Genomic DNA, 20,952 nt, shown 5'->3' with positions numbered 1-20,952 from the left:
GAGTCAGAGTTGTGTGTGTGTGGTGTATGTTTGGGGGGGCTGTTGAGACCCCATTCCCAAAGGTGATTGGCTGCAGAAGGAGGGGCAGGCGGGAGGAGCGGGTCCCACCGCGGGACTTGCAGGAATCGCTAGGTCCGGCTGCCACCTAGCGGACGGGAGCTGGCTCCCAGGCGGCAAGCAACCGAGTCCCTCCTCCCCTCCCTACAGGCAGCCAGTGTCTTTTCTCCAAAGGAAGACAGCACTTTGAAAATTCTTTCAATGGATTTTTTTTTCCTTGAAAGATCGTACTGGGGGAAAACGAAAACGATACTTCTATTAGTTACATAGTCTCCAATCCCACACTAGCACCCCCCCCCCTCCGGTTTGAGATCGCTCTCCTAGGCAGGCTCAGGCGGGCGCAGAGCAGCAGTGACAAAGCGCGGCTGCCACCGCCTGGAGTGGGAGTCCCTCTTGCCGCCCACCCCTTGACTCGTGAGAGCATAAAAGTTTGTCTCTGCTCAAGCGTTCCGAGCGCCCCAGGTAAAGGTGGAAGTAATGGCCAAGCTGTATTGAAGAGGTAGGGTTTGGTTTTTAAATATTGGATCCCATTTTAAATCTCACTATGTGTGTGGGGGGGTGGAAGGCGCTGCGTGTTTGTGGTACGCTCTACGCATCTTGGTCTCTGGAATCTACCCTTTAGTGGCCATTTTTTCAAAGAGCAGAATAAAGACTTTCTTATGTGTGCTCCACAGCTCTTCTATCTCTAATAATGGAGACTGCACCCTGTGTGCTGCGGCCCATTGTATGCAGCTGATGGAGAGGCGGACCGGGGGTGGCAGAGGCTCCTGGCCTTAGCCCCTCAGCCCTAATATTCATGTTCAAGTCTCTCGGTTAATTAAAAGGCGAAATTGATTTGATTAAAAATACCCCCCAAAAGATAAAAAGAAGAAGAAGAAAGGAAGAGGGAGAAAGAGTAGAGAGCGCTGTTTACATAAAAATTCTAAAATTTACTCCCCAAATAATCAGAGACGGAGTCATGAGCACCAGAGAAAGGGAGTCTGTCAGTGTGTGTGTGTGTGTGTGGGGGGGGTGAGAATCGCAAAAGAGTGGGAGAGGAAGCAAAAAGCAAGCGTCTGGAAACTGGAGGCCTGCTGGATGCCGGGTCCGCTGGTCCAGCCGTCCTCGGACTCTGAACTGTACACTGTGGGCACCGGAAGCGAGGCTCGGCACCTACCCAGGCGAGTAAAGCAACGATAATCGTTTCTTTGGAACTTGGGGTATGTAACCTTCAATAGCATGGTTGGGCAGAAAGGCAATCTTCACTCGACCTCCGCAGCCTAGAAATGCAGTCAAGGCGGCCAAGGTGGGACCGAGAGAACTTTTGCTTGGGCCTGCTCGGGAGCTACTCTCGCCCTTCCTTTCCGCTGCACTTCCTTGGAGGTGAGGATCCCTGCCAAATCCAAATTCAAAGCAGGTCCCCCCACTAGCCTCTCCCACCGGGGCTGCGTGGGCAAGGGACCCGAGACTGCGTCTAGTTTAGGAACCCGAGTGGTCAGCCCGCAGCGTGCGAGGCGGGAGCTGCGGTGGAGTTGGCTGGCCTGGGCACCTGTGCTAGCCGCGCTCAGCCTCCCGCCCACGGTCGGCGCGAGTAAAGTAAAGCAATCGATGGCTGCCCGTTTGATGTGGGCGATTGTGTCAGCGGATTAAAGGGGACATCAGCGGTTCTCCCAAGCAGAGAACCCGCGGCGGCCGCGGGAGAGCAGCGGTGTTGTAAAGCTAGACTCCGCACGCTGGGCCAGGAGGCTTGGGGGCGGGGAGGGGCTCGCCTCCTAGGAGTGAGGACCGAGGTTGAGTGTGTGAAAGGAAGAGCTTCAATTAAAACCAACAGGAGCGCTCCCTCTACCCCCCGCCCCCCACTTCGCCCGGCAGGGGCGCGCATTTGCGTCAGAGGGCGCGCAGGGCGGGCTCGCCGGGCGGGGGTGGGGGTGGGGAGCTGACATTCGGTACCGCGTCCGGGGGCTGGGGGCTGGGGGCTGGGTGGGCTCTTGAATGAATCAGTCCTGCTTAGAAGGGCTAGTGGGGGGTCAAGTCCTGCAACAAAGCTCAAGGACTAGCAGAGACTCACTAGGAAAGATGTCGCCCACCCATCCTTACTGTGGGCCTTTTCTTCCCTCGTTCCCTCTCTGCCCCAAGCTTCCAAATTCGCCAAAAGGCAAAAAAGTGACCTCTCCTTCCCCCTCAAGAGTGAAGAAAATCGGCCCCTTCAGGCCTTAGGTGAAGCTACCAGCTCCTCTTGAATGAGATCGCAATTCTCAGCCTTAGCTCTAGGAGTAGGCACGGGAGGCTGTTGGAGCCCATAGTAGGCAAAGTCTCAGGCTTTTGGAAAGGGGAAACGCTTGCATTCTTTTGAGTCAAGTGTACCCAGTCTCTTGAGAGGAGTTAGCATCAAGCAGAGACTTTTTGAGGAGGGCCTTGACCACCCTTGGGACTCAGTCTCGTCCAGCAGTACCTAGGACTCAACGTCTCCAGTGTCTGTGCTCTTCAGAGTAGCCATACATCTGCCGCCGAGTCCCACTTGTGCTCGGGCTTACAGTACTGCCTCCACCAAAATGGCTTCCGTAGAGGCGCCGCTGGTCAGTCCAGCGTTTGGGAACTTTTGGCCTTGTTTCTTAAAGCCACCGTGGTTTGACAACAGTCTAACTCGCCACAGTCGTCCCTGGTCCTAGTACCTGTGGTTGGATAGGGCACCTCAGAAAAATGCTCATAGTTTTTCAAGGGCACCAGAATCCTCAAAATGTGAAATTCCACACACATACCCAGGCAGGCTCAAATGCTGAAATGCTAGAATAGAAAGAGCAGTTGTGATTCCATCGCTTCCCTCCCATTCTCTTTTTCAGCTTTCTACTCCCTCTTCTCACCCACACTGTCAGCCCCACGCCAGCCAGCTCCCTGGGAAAGTTAAATTGAGTTTGAAAGTGATTGCTGGACAGGCACCCATTGTGAACTTTGCCTCAGCACCCTAAGGGTCTTGCTAGTGTGGGGTCGAGGGCAGGGACATGGTGCTTAGCTTTCCCCATGGTGTTTAGACAAGTCTGGGGACAGAGGCCTTGCAGGGAGGCCTCTGGAAGGCCTCGTCCAGAGCGTTCTTTTTTGTAGCATTCTTCTACTCTCCTAGAGACCATGGAGAACTGTCCAACCAGCAGGGGCTCCAGGGCAGTTCACCTAGATTAAATGAGAAGCTGCCCTATGCTTGGGCAGGAGCGAGCTATCTGGTGAGTGACGTGTAGAGGGGAGGGATGCCGAGTCTGTGGCTACCCACATAGTGGGAACTGGTGTTCCAAGCCCAAGTTCCTGTGTCTAAGTGGCTTCTTTACCCCATTTACATAACCTCCATAGCTTTTTTACCAGGTAGGTAAATAGGCCAACCTATTCTTCTCTAATCCTTTGGCCTCTTTCACACTGTCAGTTTGTTCTCTAGAAAGACACAGATCACACACATTTTAGGTTTCTGTTAAGTTACACTGAAAAAGAGAGCTTTGTGGAGACATATCATAAATCTAGCTCAAGAGCCAATGGGACTGTCAAATGGCACATGTGTATAGAAACTTTTCCTGTCCACCACTTTCACACCCTTAAGTAGTTAAAACAGTATTATTCTGTCTAGAGAAACCACAGGACAGAAGCAACCCTTTTACCGAGCTCATGTAGAGTGCTGAACATGCTTGCAAACCCTTCGAGAAAGGCCAGTGCTTCTGATCTGATGTAGGCCTTTCCCAAAGAGCTTGTTTTAAAGTTTCCAAATCAAGTTGTCTCCCTTGGCATGAGGCTAAAGTCAGGAAGAACACAGCTGAAGAGACATGATATAAACATGACAGCGAACAGATCTTTTGGAGGGAAACAATAGGGAGAGGTACAGGAATGCTCAACCAATGTTTTAGGATTACTAAAGCTAAAATAATACGTAAATAAATATGTTCCAGCTAGATCAGAAATCTACCCTCCCATTCCCAAGTCTGACAATAGTCTGCATTATAGCTCCCATTGTAAAAAAAAAATTATGCCTCTGTCAACATGAAGGACAGGGTGACAAGTCCAGGCTAGGATTTGGGCTTCTGCTGACCTGAGGAAATGGATCTAGCAGCCCTTAGGGTTCAATGAGCCTTGGAAATAGTAGGCTTCCATATCCATTGTCACTCTGATAGTTCAGGCATTTCTTCTTAGTCATCTTTAAGGGGGAAAAAAGGCCCAGAAATAAGTACTTTACCTTAGTAAGTTGTTTAGTGTTCTATCTCAAACCAAGACATTTAAAAAACATATTTTGGGAAAGATGAGAGAGAGAGATCCCAGTGTGCCTGGGCTTTCAGGTAGAGAGCCCAGGATTAAGAATTTTGGGGGTGGGGATAGCAAGAGGGTAAAGCAAGAGCTGATATTTAGATGCAAACCAAGAGGAAACTAGACAGTCATTTCCAGAACACCAGTGCAGTCAGAGCCAAATATTTACCTTTTATAAAAACCAAGTATAGACTAAGAAATACTGCAAGAGAGAAAAGAAGGAAGGAAGAAAGGTTGCCTTTTGATATTACAATACACATTCTTTTATTTTTAAATGCATGACTTGGCTGAAGAATAACTGCATGGCTAGTCTTTCCCGAGAAAATGGGTTGGTTTCAGTGAAAAGATGAAGTTTTGAAATGAGTTTGAAGATTGTTAGACTATCCTGACAATACAATCGACTGTACTGTATAATCATTTCCCTTAATAGTTACCTGTCAGAGCAGCCCTTTCTCTCACTACAGGATTAGCTCATCAGAGGTAGAGCTGAGTTGGACATTTCACTAACTAAAGACGGCTTGAATATATTTAAATCTCTAATTCCATTTTCTTCACTGACTATAATATAAACTAGTGGTGGAGGAAAAGCCTAGCAAATCTGGTAACTGCATTCTTATTACAATTGTATTTACCTACCAGAAAACTGATCAAAATAGGAAACCTAATCATTTCTCCCAAACTGTCAGTAGAAAGACATGTTTATTACAGTGGCCTCCATGTTTGAGGGGGTAAAGGTTCAGGTAAAGTTTAAATAAAAAAGGATGAATACAGTACATCTCTGATACAAACCATACAGAACAGTGAATAATTATGCCCTATGTGAGGATATGAGGATATGTATTTTTTACTTTCCCATGTCAGAAGTAGAAAATCCATGTAGCTCATCCACAGGAGGAGTTAATAAAGTATTCCAAATGCATGACCTAACAAAACTCAGGGTAGTTCTATGTTTTATTGTTAACCCCTTGCACGAAATCTTCTGAAGCTGAAAGGAGAAAGTAAAGGGCTTTTGTGTTAGTTGATCCTAGTCTATTCTAGGGCTCAGGTTGGTGTGAAAGGGATGAGGAGGTCACTTGAAATCTCCTTTTATCTACTCTTATTTTCTCTCTGGATCAGCAACTTTGAATAGACATCATCTAATCGCTCTTAATGGAAAGAATCTATGGGAGCAACAAAAATGCCTTTGCTCCAGAAGGGAGCTAGCTGAGCCTGCACAGGGCTACATCTCTGCACACATGAGCTTAGGGTGTTTGGGGGTTCGTGCATGTGTGTATATATCTCATACATGGAAGGCGCTGGCTGGATTCTGTTCCTCTTTGTGTACATTTTAATTTTCCATCACATCGGGTGATACTTTTAGCTGACTCTCCCTTAAGTTTGTTCTTGTCTTCAGTTTCTGGCCACATTTAAGCACTATACAAACACAAATAAGAACTCAATTGTTAGTCTGTTAGAAAAGACATCTTATTTCCTTTCTGTTTTCCACCAGAAGTCACCTGATAGAAGGGTCTCTTGTCAGAGGGTGGAGATTATATGACAGGTGGGACAGACTGGGAGCAAGCCTTTTACTTTCAATTTCTCTTGCTTCAAATTCAACAAAACACAATAAACAAGTGGAAAATAAAAGCTGAACATAAAGTTCATTAAATGGTTTCTTTCTTTATATTTATATCTTCAACTCCTTGAAGCTAATGATTGATTATAAATTATCTTAAAAATTAGAATTATTTAGTAAGACTCAGGCTGAGTAAAACAGGACTGAATGCGTATTCTTTTGGGTTTTCTACATTTACTTTAAAAAGAAATACGAATAGCTATCTAGAAAAGGACATGTGATTTCTAGAACTGAAAGCAAACGCAACGGGGCTTTCCCTCCCTAGGAAGCACCCCCCTCCATGTTCTTCTAAGCAGAATTCTAAGCCTGGGACACTGCTATAAATTCCTCTAGGGAAATACTCCGTTACCAGGGCTACAAGTTCTCATGTCAACCTGCCAGTCTCCGCTCCCTGATACAGATACCCTTGGCTGTAGATACTGGGAGCTCCAGCTGCCCTTCTCTGTCTACCAGCCCACTGAGGTTGCAGCTCAGAAGTTAGAAACTGGGTGGGGGCAGATTAATCTCTCTTTACCTCTTCTTTCCCTCCCAGGATTTGAACCCCAACTGATATATTTCCTGGGGTTTCCTGGGGAATAGGAGCACAGGGGCAACCCTGTCTACTAAAGAGTAAATGAAGTAGAAGAATCTTAGCTGTGGGTGCTTGGAAGCCGCCAGTGGGGCGTCAAACCAACATTTAACACATTGTTTCCACTCAATGTACATACATCCTGGGCCAATTGGGTTTAACTTTGGGAAAGAAGAAAGAAAAAGATCTAGAAGGAAAAAACAGCGGAAAGGGAAACAACCAAGAAAAGAAAGTTAAAAGTTATGGATAAATCCCATTTTAAAGGGAGCCGTGGTTTTATGCTCAGAGCCCTAGCAGACAGAAACCAGGCATCTTGGCCTTTCTAGCCTTTTCTTTCCTGGAGTCCCTTTGGGAACTGGAGGCTGCTTCCTCCAGATGCGAGCTCAGAGCTCTTCTTGGGTGGGTGTTATTTGATTCACATTTATCTCTTCGGGACAGTAGGGGTGGTCCTGGGGGAGATGTGTGAAGGGGCGTGAATTAGAACTTATTGTTTCCTTTGTATTTTGATTTAAAAATTTTAGTGGAGGTTTTGGTAGCTCAAACTGATGGCTTCCGCTGGTTACTGCTCAGCAGAAGAAACAATGATTTCCTCTGTAGGTATTCGGCCTGGTGGACACTGACCTTGAAGCTCAGACTGGATGGGGCACCCCCTCCCCACCTTGGTCCAGAAGCCACCCTGGCCCCCAAATATTATCTGTTTGCTCCCACCTGCTTCTTTAGCTCCTGGGTGCAGTTCAGAGGGGGCAAAAGGCAAGTCCCTTTGTGGCAAAGACTTGTCCATGCAAATTTAACGCTGAATAAATTAACCTCAAACCAGCAAGTTGGGGTGTAGTAGTTTAGCAGACTAATTGCAGACAATGTAGCTGAAATGACTTTTCCAATTAGCTGCTGGTTGGAGTTTAGTTGGAGGAACTGTCAGCTCCAACGATGGGTAATTGCTTTATTGCTCACAAAACTATCATCTATTTAGAACATATGTGCTAATTACTCTAGATGGGCGTCGACAAAGAGACCATAAATCTAATAGCACTTTAAAAAGTCTACGGTGCTTATAAGCAACCAACTCCAGCCCTTCACTTCCAGCCAGGCCCAGGTTAGTGTGGTACGTGACTTTCTGGGAGGTACAGGTTGAACTGCAGGAGCCAACCAGGGTGCTGCGGTCAAATTGAGCAGAGAAGAGCAAGCGTTCCCTGCTCGCGGCTCGATGTGAAGGTAGTCCATCACTGTCATCAAAACCAGACTGCTCTTTAACCGCACACTTTTAAAGGCTTTTTCGTAAAAGATTAGTTTAGAAATCTTTTAATTGGATTATGTTGGGAAATTAATCTCCTTTAGCCTTGGCTTAATTTATTGTGGATAGTGTCATGAAGAAAACCCTGTGACTGAAGTAAGAGCCATGTCCCTTTGTTTCTTTCCTTAGCGCTCCAGGGTCTCCCAGCTGTGGGAGACAGTGGTGCCTCCAGGGCCTGGAGTGTGAAAGGGTGGGAAGACACATCTGGCTGGAAGGCCACAGGAGTCCCGAGTTAGTCTCTATTGTTTTAAGTGCACCTTTCTGTTCGGGATTCTGTGGCTCCAAATCCCCTCTCCACCGCACCGCGCCTTGATCCACAATGTGTTCTGGGTTTCTGGGGCCTGTTAGCCAGGAAAGAGGTTGCAGAGAACGGAGAAGGAAGAAGGGCATGCGGTAGGAGCCGGCCAGCCTCACTTAGTTTGCCTCGCAACCTCCTTCTTCTGCATCTCCAGCTGGGAGCCAACTATGAACAGATACTCTCCACTTCTCGGAGCAAAAAAAAAAAAAAAAAAAAAAAAAAAAAAAAAACACAAAAAAAACCCCACAAACAAAAACAAACAAACAAAAAACCGCTCAGCTAGCTCTTGGCGTCGTCCACTCCACTCAACTCTGGAAGACACTTCTTATTGACGTGCACAGCACTTACACTACTTGAGATGGCCTAGGGTCCATTCCTAGCACCAGCGCTTTGTTTAGGCTGCGACCTCCGGTTCAGCTTCTTCACGGCGCGCCGCGCCGCGCAAAAGCCGGGTTCGTCCTAGCTGGGGCGGGTGCGGGAAGCCGAGGTAGAGCCTGGCCGGCCGTGCCTCAGCGGGAGATAACAACTTCTGCCTGAAACGGGATACCTACTTTTGCAGCTCAATTTAGCTCTTAATAGCAGTCCTCTGAGGTGTGCTTAATTGATGGGGATAAAGGCGTAATGACTTGACGGGGAGACGCCAATGATCCTTTAATATACTTTAAAAAGAACAACAGTCACCCCAAACACCCTCGGGTCCTCGCTCGGTCGGGTGTGTGTGGGAAGCGCTGAGACTGGAAAAGTGCGCTGGTGCTGTTCCTACCTGGAGGCACCTGTGAGTCCGGACTGTTAGGACCCACGCACTCGGGAGATGACCCGGTGCTCTGGTCGGTCTGGCTCGGTGTTGTCTTGTAGTTGCTGGGAGGTAATCGAAGCCGAGTGAGCTAGGGTTGACTAGTGGCGGGGCTGACTGTCAGGGAGGAAGCCAAAGGCGGGAAGATGCCGTTTCTTGCTAGGCTCTGAATGACCTCACGCCTTCCGGGCCTCTTAGGCCAGAGTGACCTCGGGTCTAACGCTAGGGAAATGGTCGAGTGTGGGTGCTATGAGGGACCTCGCAAAGTTCCGCTGTCCAGACAGCCTTAAATGGGGCCCAGGCGCTGGGACCGAGAAGCACGCGCCGTTTGAGTGCTTGCGCACGCAAATCGCCCCCAAATGCAGAGCTGGGGCACAGCAGCCCTGAGCACGTGGCGGTATTTAGGCCGGATGTGACAGAGCCCTGAGGCCGGGCACACAAGGATTTACCTGCTCTGGAGGCGGGTTCCGAAGCCAGGTTAGAACAACCCCAGCTTCCTCTTAGGACCTCTGTTCATCGCCCTCTACGTAGCAGATTGCCTGTCTTTGGACTACTTTCCCTTTGCGTAGTTCCAGATGAATCACGAGGGTCAAAGGAATGTTTCCTAGGATACAGGACAGAACTGAGGTTCACATAAGCACTAAAAGGAAAGGGGGTAAAATACTGGCTCGCCTTTTCTGTTTGCAAGGGGGTACCTACCCAGGATATGGGCAACAATGTCTTTAGCTGTTTTTTGCAAACCTCTTGTCCACACTTTAGAGAGGTAATCTCAGTGCTTCAGGGTTCTCTCGCTCTGGATGCTGAAGGAGAAACGACTGAAATGACTTTTCAAAGTGATTGTTGTAAGAGATCGCAGGTGTTTAGGCTGCAGCTATTGTATACCTTAAGCACACATAACAGGGGCCAAAGAACGCCAAGAAACGGATTTCCCCCAGACCGTCTTGTCTCCGGAGGGAGTACATGTTGCGGGACCAGCAAATCTTCGAGGTCAAGAATTTGAAGACCTGCAATTAAGAATCCTACCCTCAGGCGTGTGTTTTCTCAGAGTGGTCCGTTTTTCTGTGGTCTCTATCCAACCTCACCTAGAGTGGTTCCACCTACTAGAAAGTCAAGATCCACTGTACCTTAGTGTTGAGCTTCGGACCCCTCTGCAGCAGTAAACTGGGCAGGATGATGAGCTGCTTCCTAAGACCTGATACTCAGGCTCTTGGGGTTAGAAATAAGGCCCCAAGACTAAATTCATGCCCTGGCTGATGACTCCTGCTCACATGTTACACTTCTCCCCAAAGATGAAATAGGGGGCGGGGCGGGTTCTCTCTGAAGAATCGCTTAGACCAGGCTATCCAGGGCTTTCGGGAAGGCCCAATGCTCTTTGGGAGGCCAAGGTCCTGACCTGCTTGCCGTGCATCCTAGTAAACTGGAGTGGTGAATCAGAGACTCCTTGCTGCTGGCAAATCCAGGCCCCTTCGGATTACAGACAGGGGCTCTTACTCTCCTGTGTCTTCCTATCCCTAAAGGGCAGGCCTGGGGTGAATGATTTGGTCTGAGGATCAGGCTTTTCCAGCCCCAGCAGAAATGCAGACTCAAATGCCAAGAGCTGCTGCTGCAAGAGAGATCCACATCCTGCCCCAGTCGTAGGGTTATCCACCCGGCCCTGAGTGCGAGTGCGGCGCCCAGCAGGGCAGGGATCCGCCTCTGCTAGGCCTCCGTGGGACATCAGAGGTTACGTTCTTGGTGGCACTGAAGGCCGCCAACGGATGAACCGGCACAGTGACGAAGACAGCCTTCTCAGAGGGATTCAGAAAAGAACCCCAGTCAGGTGGGGGTGTGGGGTGGCGGCACATGTTCCCCAAACCCCGTGAGGGCGTCTGGGTCCTCACTGCTAGTTTGCAACTCCTTGGGTAATTACTGCGACGCGCCCAGGAATGGGGCCCGAGGGAGTGTGAGCTGTCCCAGCCCAGTCCCACAGTATTCAAAGATCCGCCTTGTCTGAAACTGCTTTTGCGAGTCATTGCAGTTTCTGCAATTTGACTTTCTAGGGGCAGACAGAGCTTTTAGGTGGGGGGTGTGTACGGGGGTTCGGTGTCAGCGTAAGGTTGGAGAACCACAAAACGTATTTTATCTTTTATTTTAAGAAAGATCCTGGGTTTAAGAAATTGGAGAGCTAGTGGAAGTTAACTGTAGCCTTTTTTTTCTTTTTTTGTTTTTCTTTTTTAATATCCCCTTCACGGCATGCCTTGGTACTATGTGGAGTTCAGAGGACAACTTTCAGTATTCCATTCTCCTTCCAAGGGGTTCGAACTGGGGTAGACAGGCTCGGTGGCAAGTGGCTTTTTACCAGCCAAGCTGTCTATCACATGTGCTCTTTCTATACTTTAAGGCATTCATTTGCCAGTTAGGGTCAACACAGAAAAAAAAAAAAAAAAAAAAAAAAAAAAAAAAAAAAAAAAAAAAAAAACCCTGCAATGTAGTTCAAGAACTACCAGACCTTTTCTATGTTTCCAGTTACTGCTTTATAATCTCAGTTTAGGAAGACGGTCTGTAGGGCACACTAACACAGTGGATAGCATCCTTCTTCAGGCAGGTATCGAGGAGTACAAAATACCACCACCTTCCAACTAACTGTTTCAAGGATGATTGCAGGGGAAATGGAACTCCCCACTAGAGGGGCTGCAAGTGTGAGCAGGTAATACGGAGAGCGTGACATTGTTAACAAAAAACATCTAATTAACAATGACTTCATTTGAGTGGAAGGATGAAGAAGCCTTTTAAATCAATCCAGATTTACAGGCCTAAGCACACCCAATTTATGAATATGGAGCCCAACTGGGGTCTGCGTTCCTTCAAAGATGTCATCTCGGAGGCAATGGCATAGGTGAAGTCATTTGGTTACACTGTGGAAACTTTTATAGTGCCTTCCTCGGGAATTTTATTCACTGCTTCTTCATTTTATTAGGAACAGACTGACTCCATCAACCAGGCTCTCCCTGTTTAGAGGCAAGACTGCTTGAAGCAATTAGGCTCACAATTAGCATAGTTTTACTGACCCCAGCAGCAGCACCCCTTCTTAGACTAGGCATTTCTTCAAAGTGAGGGAAAACCTGAGGCATACCATGCTTCCCCGGTGCTAGGTAGGGGAAATAAGCAGACAAGCAAGGTGTCACAGTACCAAGAGCCTGGGTGCTTGCTTCAGAAACTTTGATGGGGTTTGGCCCTTTTCTGATTCTGACTTCGTTTAAAAATTTCTCTTCTTTGATTCTATTTTGTCAGAACTGACTCTAAGAAAATGAATTTCCACCCATTGTCTTCTTTTTATGTGTGTAGTATTGCTGTGGAAAATGTTGTGATCCAAGGGAAGAGGACATTGATTAACTCCTTGAAATTCTGTTAGGTGACAAAGTTTAGGTGTGTGTTTGTGTGTGTAAAAACCAAACTGACAAGGATCCAGCATTCAGGAGGCTGATTCAAGAGGACCAAGAGTTTACAGTCAGCCTGGGCAACAGCCTAAGCAACATGATGAGTTCAAGGCCTGGTTAGACTGCTCTGTTAGAAAAACAAAAACAAAATAATGTGTGAGGAGAGGCTAGAAGTGAAGTGTGGGGTAATAAATTGCCCCTCAATGTTGAAGGGTCTCAGCAAAATTATTCTGCAGCCCATTCACTATCAGTTAAATCAGTTTGTAGGCAACATCCTCAGAAAAACAAAATGTCTGAAGTTCAAAGCCGTTCAAAAGAACAGATTTTGCTTTTGCCACTATCATGAGCAGCGAGTGGCTCTGGTATGCATGAATATCGCTCCTTTCCTATCTCTCTCAGTCCTACACACACATTCCTCTGTAAGATTTCACTAGATTACATTGCTGACAGTTCATCAGTAGCAGCAACAAGGTAATTCCCCTAATCTTATTAAATCAATAAATACTAGATTCATGCATTGAATTAAAAATGCATCAGCATGGCCAGGAATTGTGATCACATGGCTACAGACCTTGGGATTGAAGACGACACTCAAAAAACTAAATGCTTAGGATTTATTGAATCTAATTTTCTGTTTGGATCTGTGATACAGCATTCTAGGGTTTCAGCATTCCAGGACTCATGTAGTGCTGTTGGTTTGTGTTTTTCATTTTTATTTGTTTAGTTATTTAGAATACCCTCACTAACTCCTCATGTATAACTACAGAAATCATGCCTACATGCAACAATGGTAATGTGCTGTGTTGTCACAGTTCCTGCCATTACTTCTCCACAGAATACAGTAGCCAAGTAAGACACAGGCATTTACATAGATTTATACATTTATCTCTTAATACCATTAACTGTTATAAACAAAATAGTTATTTGTCACTTTAAAATTCTATTTATTTATATGATCTGCTTTGCTTTGTGAAATCCAAACTATAAAAAGTAATTAAAAATTTCAACTCCTTAAACTTTACATAGCACTTAGAAAATTATATATATTTCTAACATTACATTTGATGTGTAAACACTTCATATTGGAGTTTCCTAGGAAATCCGTAAGTTGCAGATTTGTATGCAAATTTACAGTTAAGCCCTACTGAGAAGGGGACACATGAAAGTTGAATAGAATGGTATGATTTCTCGTTAGGTATTTGACCATACTAATTAACAATGCAAATGACTTAGTATGCAGCCCCTATAGGTGTCAGATAGTATATTTGGTACTGAACTCTAAAGATATAGTCATGGATCTTAGGTTGATCACATTGTGGAAGAAAAATATTTATTTGACAAAACAGGCAACCAACTGAAATCTCTCCTCTTTAAACCAACTGATTCTTCAGTGTTTCCCAGTGTTGGTATAAGTTGTTGTCTGTGATGTCCCCCAGGGCTCTTTCTGCTGTTCTCTGATTTGGTGTGGAAAGCAGCCCCGAATGATGGATGATTGTGTCATTGCAGCCAGCGAAGGATTAATTTGTTTCATTGATTTCTCTTTAGGCAGATTGCCAGAATTTGCTGCTTCCCACCTTTCCTCGAGACTTCTAGAAGTAATAGACAGTAATAGTCTAAGACAAATCAACCCCTTCTTGTAAAACAGAACAAGGAAACTAAGAGTCCTAGGAAAGCTAGAGCAAATATTCTTATTGGCTTGTAGAGAAGAATAATTAATAAGCTGCTTTATTGGTTTTAGAAATACTTTTAATTAGACAAATTCTGGAATTGATGACATATAACAGAACATGTAGATTGCAAGTAAACATGTTTATTCTGTTACTGTTTTATAATTTGTAGTCAACCTGTTTCATTAAGGGGAGAATGTATATTACCTATGTGATTGGCAAATGATTTTCTTTCTCTTCTAAACTTAGAAATTAATTACATATTACATAGTTTTGAGTCAATTTACTTTATCATTTTTTTGGTAGAATTATTTGATCCAAAAATATTTTGAAAACTTTGGACAATGACAGTTGTATCAGAACATAGAAATACAACATATAAAGAAAAAAAGAGACTCACAACATTTTACGATTTAAAAACTAGTGTGTCCTCATTAGAGAGAATTTGTAAAAATTAAAAATGACATTTTTGTGTGTTTTTCCAACCCATTTTCCTCAAGAAGTTAAATATGATTAAATTATTATGAAAGGCACTTATATTTACTTGGCTGTGTTTTAACACATGTACTGTAATTAATCATCTATCTACTTTTGGAGAAATAGGATTTCTAATTTCCATTATTATAAAGTTGTGCATTTAAAACACATCTTTAATCATATATGTCTATTTCCCCACAATATATTAGTAGAGAAAAGTAACTACTCGGACCGAAGGTACAGACTCTTTCGTAAATTCTTCACATTGATTGCCAAGCTACTTTCCAGAAAAGTTCTAGCCATTATACCAGTTCCCTGAAGAGAAGTTCTCTGTAAACGTAGCATTCTAATTCATGCTGCAGGAGCAAAGATGACAGGACAACCTCGCTTTCCTTGTGTTCAGAAAGCGATGGTGGCAATGAATATGCCTAGTGTCTCAGAAGGGCTTTGCCAACTGCAGATGTGAAATGAAGCGTCTGGTTATACAAGTCTATTTGTTTCCCTTCTGTAGTGCTGAAAGTATATTGATTTAATGATCTCAAGTTATACTTTTTATGCAATTAGTTGTGTAGTAAAAACTAATATTGTCATGTGCTAATGTCTTTTCTCCTCTATTGTGCTGAGGTGTCCACGCAGCATCAGCAGATTTACACTTTCCTGTGTGCTGCTGAGAGGAAAAAGGGACATCTGTTTCCACTAAGAATCTGCATCATAATGACAATTAATGAGTCATTATGGTAGTATACAGTCAATATATTTTTCTGAATGATCTATACTTTATTGGTGGAAATTTTTAGACCTATCAGAGGCACTTGGATTTTGCAGATAGTTCCAGGTAGACGCTGAGAAGAGCTTTGCTCAGTTTAAGGTAAAGTATTGCAGTCATGACCTGTCTTAGTAAAAACAACCTTCCTTAGGCTTTCAGACGTGGGTTTTGTGTGTTTTGCTCAGGCATATGTTTAGAATGCAACTCACTGGCCATCATCTCTCCAGTATTCTTAAAGGGCTTATCAAGCTACCAGTACAGCTTATATTGTCTTTTATGCCTTTTGCAAACTTTTTGTTTTTACTAGATGGAAGAGGGGAAATTAACATATCATATACTATCTACTTCTAAAAATGTAACCCAGGTTCTTGCACATGCTGAGCACAGGCCTTAGTGAATGGCATCCCTATCCCCAATATTTACCTTTTAAGTTCAGCAGGAGAATGTTTGAAACCACACACAACTATTTCCACCGGCCTTTAAAATTCCAGAGAAATGTTTTACTTTATTTACCTTTGGGTAACAGATGCTTTGGTGGTTACATAAAAATGATTAAAAAGCATTTCATATGAAAAATGATTGAATGTACATGTATGATTATATATTATGTATATTCATCTACTCTAAACCTGGTTGAGAAATAAAACATTACCAGTAAAATTGAAGCCCTTTGGAATATGTTCTCATATGGCTTCTAAAGACATGACCTTGTTCTAAGTTTGAATCTTATTGTCTATTTGCCTTTAGAAAAACACAGTTTAAATGTGACATCAGTGATTTGTGCTTAAATGAGTGAATTAAAAATGTTGGGCCTGTGGCTGCTGTTTGAAGACTCATCACTCCTGAGTAGGTGTGTCTCTGCTCTGCCATCTTCATCCAGGAAGTTGGTTTTTGCTGTTCTTGAAGCCATACTTAAAAAAAAACATAAATTATAGTGTGCTCTTCATATTATTAACCAAAATGAAGAAATAAAGATGGAGCTTAGAGAGGTTAGCTAGTTTGACCAAACCAGACACTAAGTCAAAGAGCAAGAAGCAGACTCAGTTCTTTCAAGCTCCGTTCAGACCCTCTTTTTCCGCTCCAAGGCACAAGGCTCGCACATTTTAGAATAAGGGGCAGACTCCTCCTTAAGGAGACGGAGGGGGATAGAAAGGGGGGGATGGTGTGGCAAGAGAAGAAAAGAGTTTTTCCCCAAAAATATTTTAATACTTATTTGGGAAAAAATAGCAGAGTTTTATCAACCTAGGAGCTTCATATAGAATGAGAAGACCATGTGTCTTCCAGAGCTTTTGAATTGCTTTTGTATTTTTTTTAAAGATAATTTAGACACTAAGAGGCTTTTCACTAGGCTCTTCACATCAGTCAATTTTCTGACCTCTTTAAATACTGGCCCAGTAAACACACATGTATGTCTAGTTTTTGATATATTTTGTCAGTCAGTACTTTAATTACTTTTTCCTTTTTATAGTTTGTACTCTGTTCATGGCAGAAATAACTTTCTATTTGGAAAAGCATTTGGGTTTTCTTCTTTAGTACAGGCTCATGACAGCGAGACCGGCACAGTGAGATGGTTTTCAGATATTCTCTTAAAGTCTCTTTGGTTAAAATTCTTCTAAATGTAGCCACGTAGATCCACATGTATGTACTTTCTTTTTGAGTCTTTTACTCCTGGAAATTCAATTCATTTTTAGCTGAATGACTAAACCTGACTAATAATGTTTACACAGGGCCATGATCCTCTTATGAACAGAACTGCAGTTAAAGTTCACTTTCCTCAGATCTCTTCCTTCAAAATCAAATAGCTGCTTTAATAAATTATTTGCTTCCTTCCACATGGACATATACTCAGGAACTTATAAAACTATGAATCATACTCTTTTTAAAAATGATTTTTTATGTATTCGTTGAGAATTTTATACAGTGTATTTTATTTTTAAATTATTTATTTTTTCTTATACAATATATTCTGACCACAGCTTCCCTTCCCTTATTCCTCCTAGTCTCCCCCACCTGTCCTCTCCCCCACATTTACCACCCCCCCAAAAGCAGGCCTCCCACGGACACCAACTGAATACAGCACAACAAGATACAATAAGACCAGGCACAAACCCTCACATCAAGGTCAGGCAAGGTAACCTTGTAGGAAGAAAACAGTCCCAAGAGCAGGCAAAAGACTTCCACTGTCAGGAGTCTCCCCCAAACACTCCCCCCAACAACCATAACATCTCTGCAGAAGACCTAATGCAGACCCGTGCAGGCTCTATGCTGCTTCAGTCTCTTTGAGCCCTCATGAACCCTACTCAGCTGATTCCATCCATGGTCAGTGCCTTACCAGTGCCCCTCACTCTGGCTCTCACAGTTCCTCCTCCTGCTCTTCTGCAGGGTTCCCTGAGCTCCAGGCCAAGAAGAGGGACTCAACAGAGAACTAAACCTGGCTTCTCTATCCCTGTCTAATGTTAACCAGTGGGTCTCTGTATCCCATGAGCTGCTGGGGGAAGCCTTGCTATTGATGACTGGTCTAGGCATGAATCTATAAGTATAGCAGAATATCATTAGGAATCATCTCACTGAATTCTTTTAAAGTTATGTTTGGTTCTCTCTGAGGTTTCTGGGCTGTTCATCTAGTTTCTGGCCATCCAAACTGTGTCAGGCATGGTCTCCATTTCATGTAGTGGACTTCAAGTTAAATAAGACATTGGATGGACACTTCCACAAGTTCTGTGCCGCGATTGCTCTGGCACATCTTGCAGGCAGGACAGATTGTAGGTAGAATGTTTTGTGGCCGAATTGGTGCCCCATTCCTTCCACTGGAAGACTTGCCTGGTTACAGAAGATGGACAGGGCAGGACAGTGTATCCTCCATTACTAGGAGTTCTCTCTGGGGTCACCTTCATAGATTCCTGGGGGTTTATACTGCATTAGTCTTCCATATTGCCCTTCAAATACCCTCAGTTCAAATCGTCTCTCCCCATATCCTCTCCCTCCACACCCACTTGATTCCTCCTATTCCCATTCCCACTCTCCCCGAGTTCACCTACTTCCCCCTTCCAGGTAGATCCATGTGTCCCCTGCTTGAGGCCTCCTTGTTAATTATTAGTCTTTTGGGTCTATGGATGGTAGCATGATTTTCATTTACTTAACAGTTAATATCCACTTATAAATGAGTACAAACCATGCTTGTCTTTCTGGATCTAGGTTATTTCACTCAGGATGGTTGTTTCTAGTGTCATCCATTTGTCCGCACATTTTATGATGTCATATTTTTTTAAGAAAAACTAGTAATACTCCATTGTATAAATATACTACATTTTCTTTATCAATTCTTTGGTTGGGATATACCTAGGTGGTTTCCAGTTTCTGGCTATTATGATGAATAAAGCCTCTATGAACATAGTTGCGCCAGTGTCCTCATGGTAGAATGGAGCATCCTTTGGGTATATGGCCAATACTGATATAGCTGGGTCTTGAGGTAGATCGATTTCCCATTTTCTAAGGAATAACAATATTGATTTTCATAGTGGCTATACATGTTTGCACTCTCACAAGCAGTGGAGGAGTGTTCCCCTTGTTCCACATCCTTGTCAGCATGGGCTGTCACTTGTGTTATTGATCTTAGCCATTCTGACAGGTGTAAGATGGAATCTCAAAATAGTTTTGATTTCCATTTCCCTGATGGCTAAGGATGTTGAACATTTCTTTAAGAGTTTCTCAGCCATCTGAGATTTCTCTATTGAGAATTCTCTGTTTAGATATGTACCCCATTTTCAATTGAATATTTTTGTAATCTAGTTTCTTGAGTTCTTTATATATTTTCAATATAAGTACTCATCAAATGTGGAATTGACAAAAGTTTCCCATTCTGTAGGCTGCCATTTTGTGCTATTGATGGTGTTCTTTGTCTTTCAGTTTCATGAGGTCCCATTTATTAACTGTTGACCTTAGTGCCTGCACTATCAATGTTCTGTTCAGGAAGTTGTCTACTGTGTCAATTTGTTCAAGGCTATTTCCCACTTTTTATTCTATCGGGTTTAGTGTATCTGGTTTTATGCTGTGGTCTTTGAAACACTTGGACTTGAGTTTGGTTCAGGGTGATAAAAATGGGTTTATCTACATTCTTCTACATGCAGATATCCAGTACCATTTGATGAAAATGCTTTCTTTTCTCCATTGTTTATTTCTGGGTTCTTTATCAAAAATCATATATCCATAAGTGTGTGGATTTATGTCTGGGTCTTCAATTCAATTCTATTGATCAACCTGTCTGTTTTTATGCCAATACCATTTTTTTTTTATTAAGGAAGCTCTGTAGTAGAACTTGAAATCAAGGATGGTAATACCTCTGGAGGTTCTATTATTGTTCAGGATTGTTTTAGCTATCCTGGGTTTTTGTTCTTCAATAGGAAGTTGAGTATTGTCCTTTCAAGATCTGTAAAGAATTGTGTTGGAATTTTGATAGGAACTGCAATGAGTCTATAGATTGCTCTTGACAAGATGTCCATTTTTACTCTATTAATCCTACTGATCCATCAGCATGGAAGACCTTTCCATATTCTGATGTCTTCTATTTATTTCTTCAATATATTAAAGTTCTTATCATACAAGACTTCCAGTTGCTTGGTCATGATGTAGGAGGGTCATCTGTCTATATGTTACTTTCATTGGTTAATAAAGAAACTGCCTTGGCCTTTTGATAGGCCAGCTCTTAGGTGTGGACAGAACAGAATTCTGGGAGGAAGAAAGCAGAGTCAGGCAGACTCCATGACTCTCCTCTTCAAGATGGATGCTGGTTAGACTCATGCCAGTAAGCCACAGTCAAGTGGCAATACAGATATTAGAAATGGGTTAGATCAATATGTGATAGTTAGCAATTAAGGGACTGGAGATAATGGGCAAGGCAGTGTTTAAATGAATACAATCTGTGTGTTGTTATTTTGGGTGTTAAGCTAGCTGTGCAGGAGCCAGGTGGGATGAAAAGCAGGCCTGCTCTCCTCATCACTACATGGTCAGAGTTACCCCAGAATATTTTATATTATTTGTGGCTATTGTGAAGGGTATTGTTTCCATGATTTCTTCCTCAGCCCATTTATTGTTTATATATAGGAGGGATACTGATTCCTTTTTAAAAAGTTAATCTTGTATCCAGTCACTTTGATGAAGGTGTTTATCAGCTGTAGGAGTTCCCTGGTAAAACTTTTGGGGTTGTTTATGTCATACAGTTTATTTTAAATCATATTAATTCCCCTCCCCCAACTTCTTCTAAATCCTCCCGCACATCCTTATCTATTCATCTCTGTGTTCTTTCTTTCTTAAGAAAACAAAACAAACTGGAACAAACAAACAAAAAAACCAAACCATGAAATCCAGTTTGTACTGTTTGACTACTCCTGAGCATGGGGCTTACCCTGGACTTTGGTTGATATACTCAGTGTCACACCACTGAAGAAATTTGATTCCCTTTCTCCCAGCAGCTTCTTGGGTAGAAGTGGGACATTGTGCTCACCTCCTCTTCTTCACACTGAGATTTTGTTCAGTTTGAACTGTGTAGGTCTTATGCATTCTGTCAGTCTCTGTGGCATAACACACAAATGGGTTTTCCTTGGAGCCATACATTCCCTCTGGCTCTTAAAATCGTTCCACCTGCCTCTTCCACATAGATCCTGAGGCTTGAGGGCAGGGATGTTATAGACATCTCACTTAGGGCTGAATATTCCAAAGTGTCTTATTCTGTAAATCGTTTTCAGTTGTGAATC

At 43.6% G+C, this 20,952-nt stretch overlaps 1 long non-coding RNA gene across 2 annotated transcripts in view; it reads left to right on the top strand.

The window, feature by feature from the left end:
* The first annotated feature begins 411 nt into the window (after window positions 1-411).
* The window catches only part of LOC119809659, a 62,563-nt gene continuing 42,022 nt past the window's right edge, over window positions 412-20,952 (top strand). For both annotated transcript variants that reach the window (XR_005284664.1, XR_005284665.1), the window contains exon 1: window positions 412-556. This is a non-coding gene — a long non-coding RNA (uncharacterized LOC119809659). The remainder of the gene's footprint in view (window positions 557-20,952) is intronic.

This window comes from Arvicola amphibius, chromosome 3, assembly GCF_903992535.2.
Source record: "Arvicola amphibius chromosome 3, mArvAmp1.2, whole genome shotgun sequence".
Taxonomy (NCBI): domain Eukaryota; kingdom Metazoa; phylum Chordata; class Mammalia; order Rodentia; family Cricetidae; genus Arvicola; species Arvicola amphibius.
The sequence above is the reverse complement of the archived record's forward strand: the minus strand, read 5'-3'. Positions and strand labels throughout refer to the sequence as shown.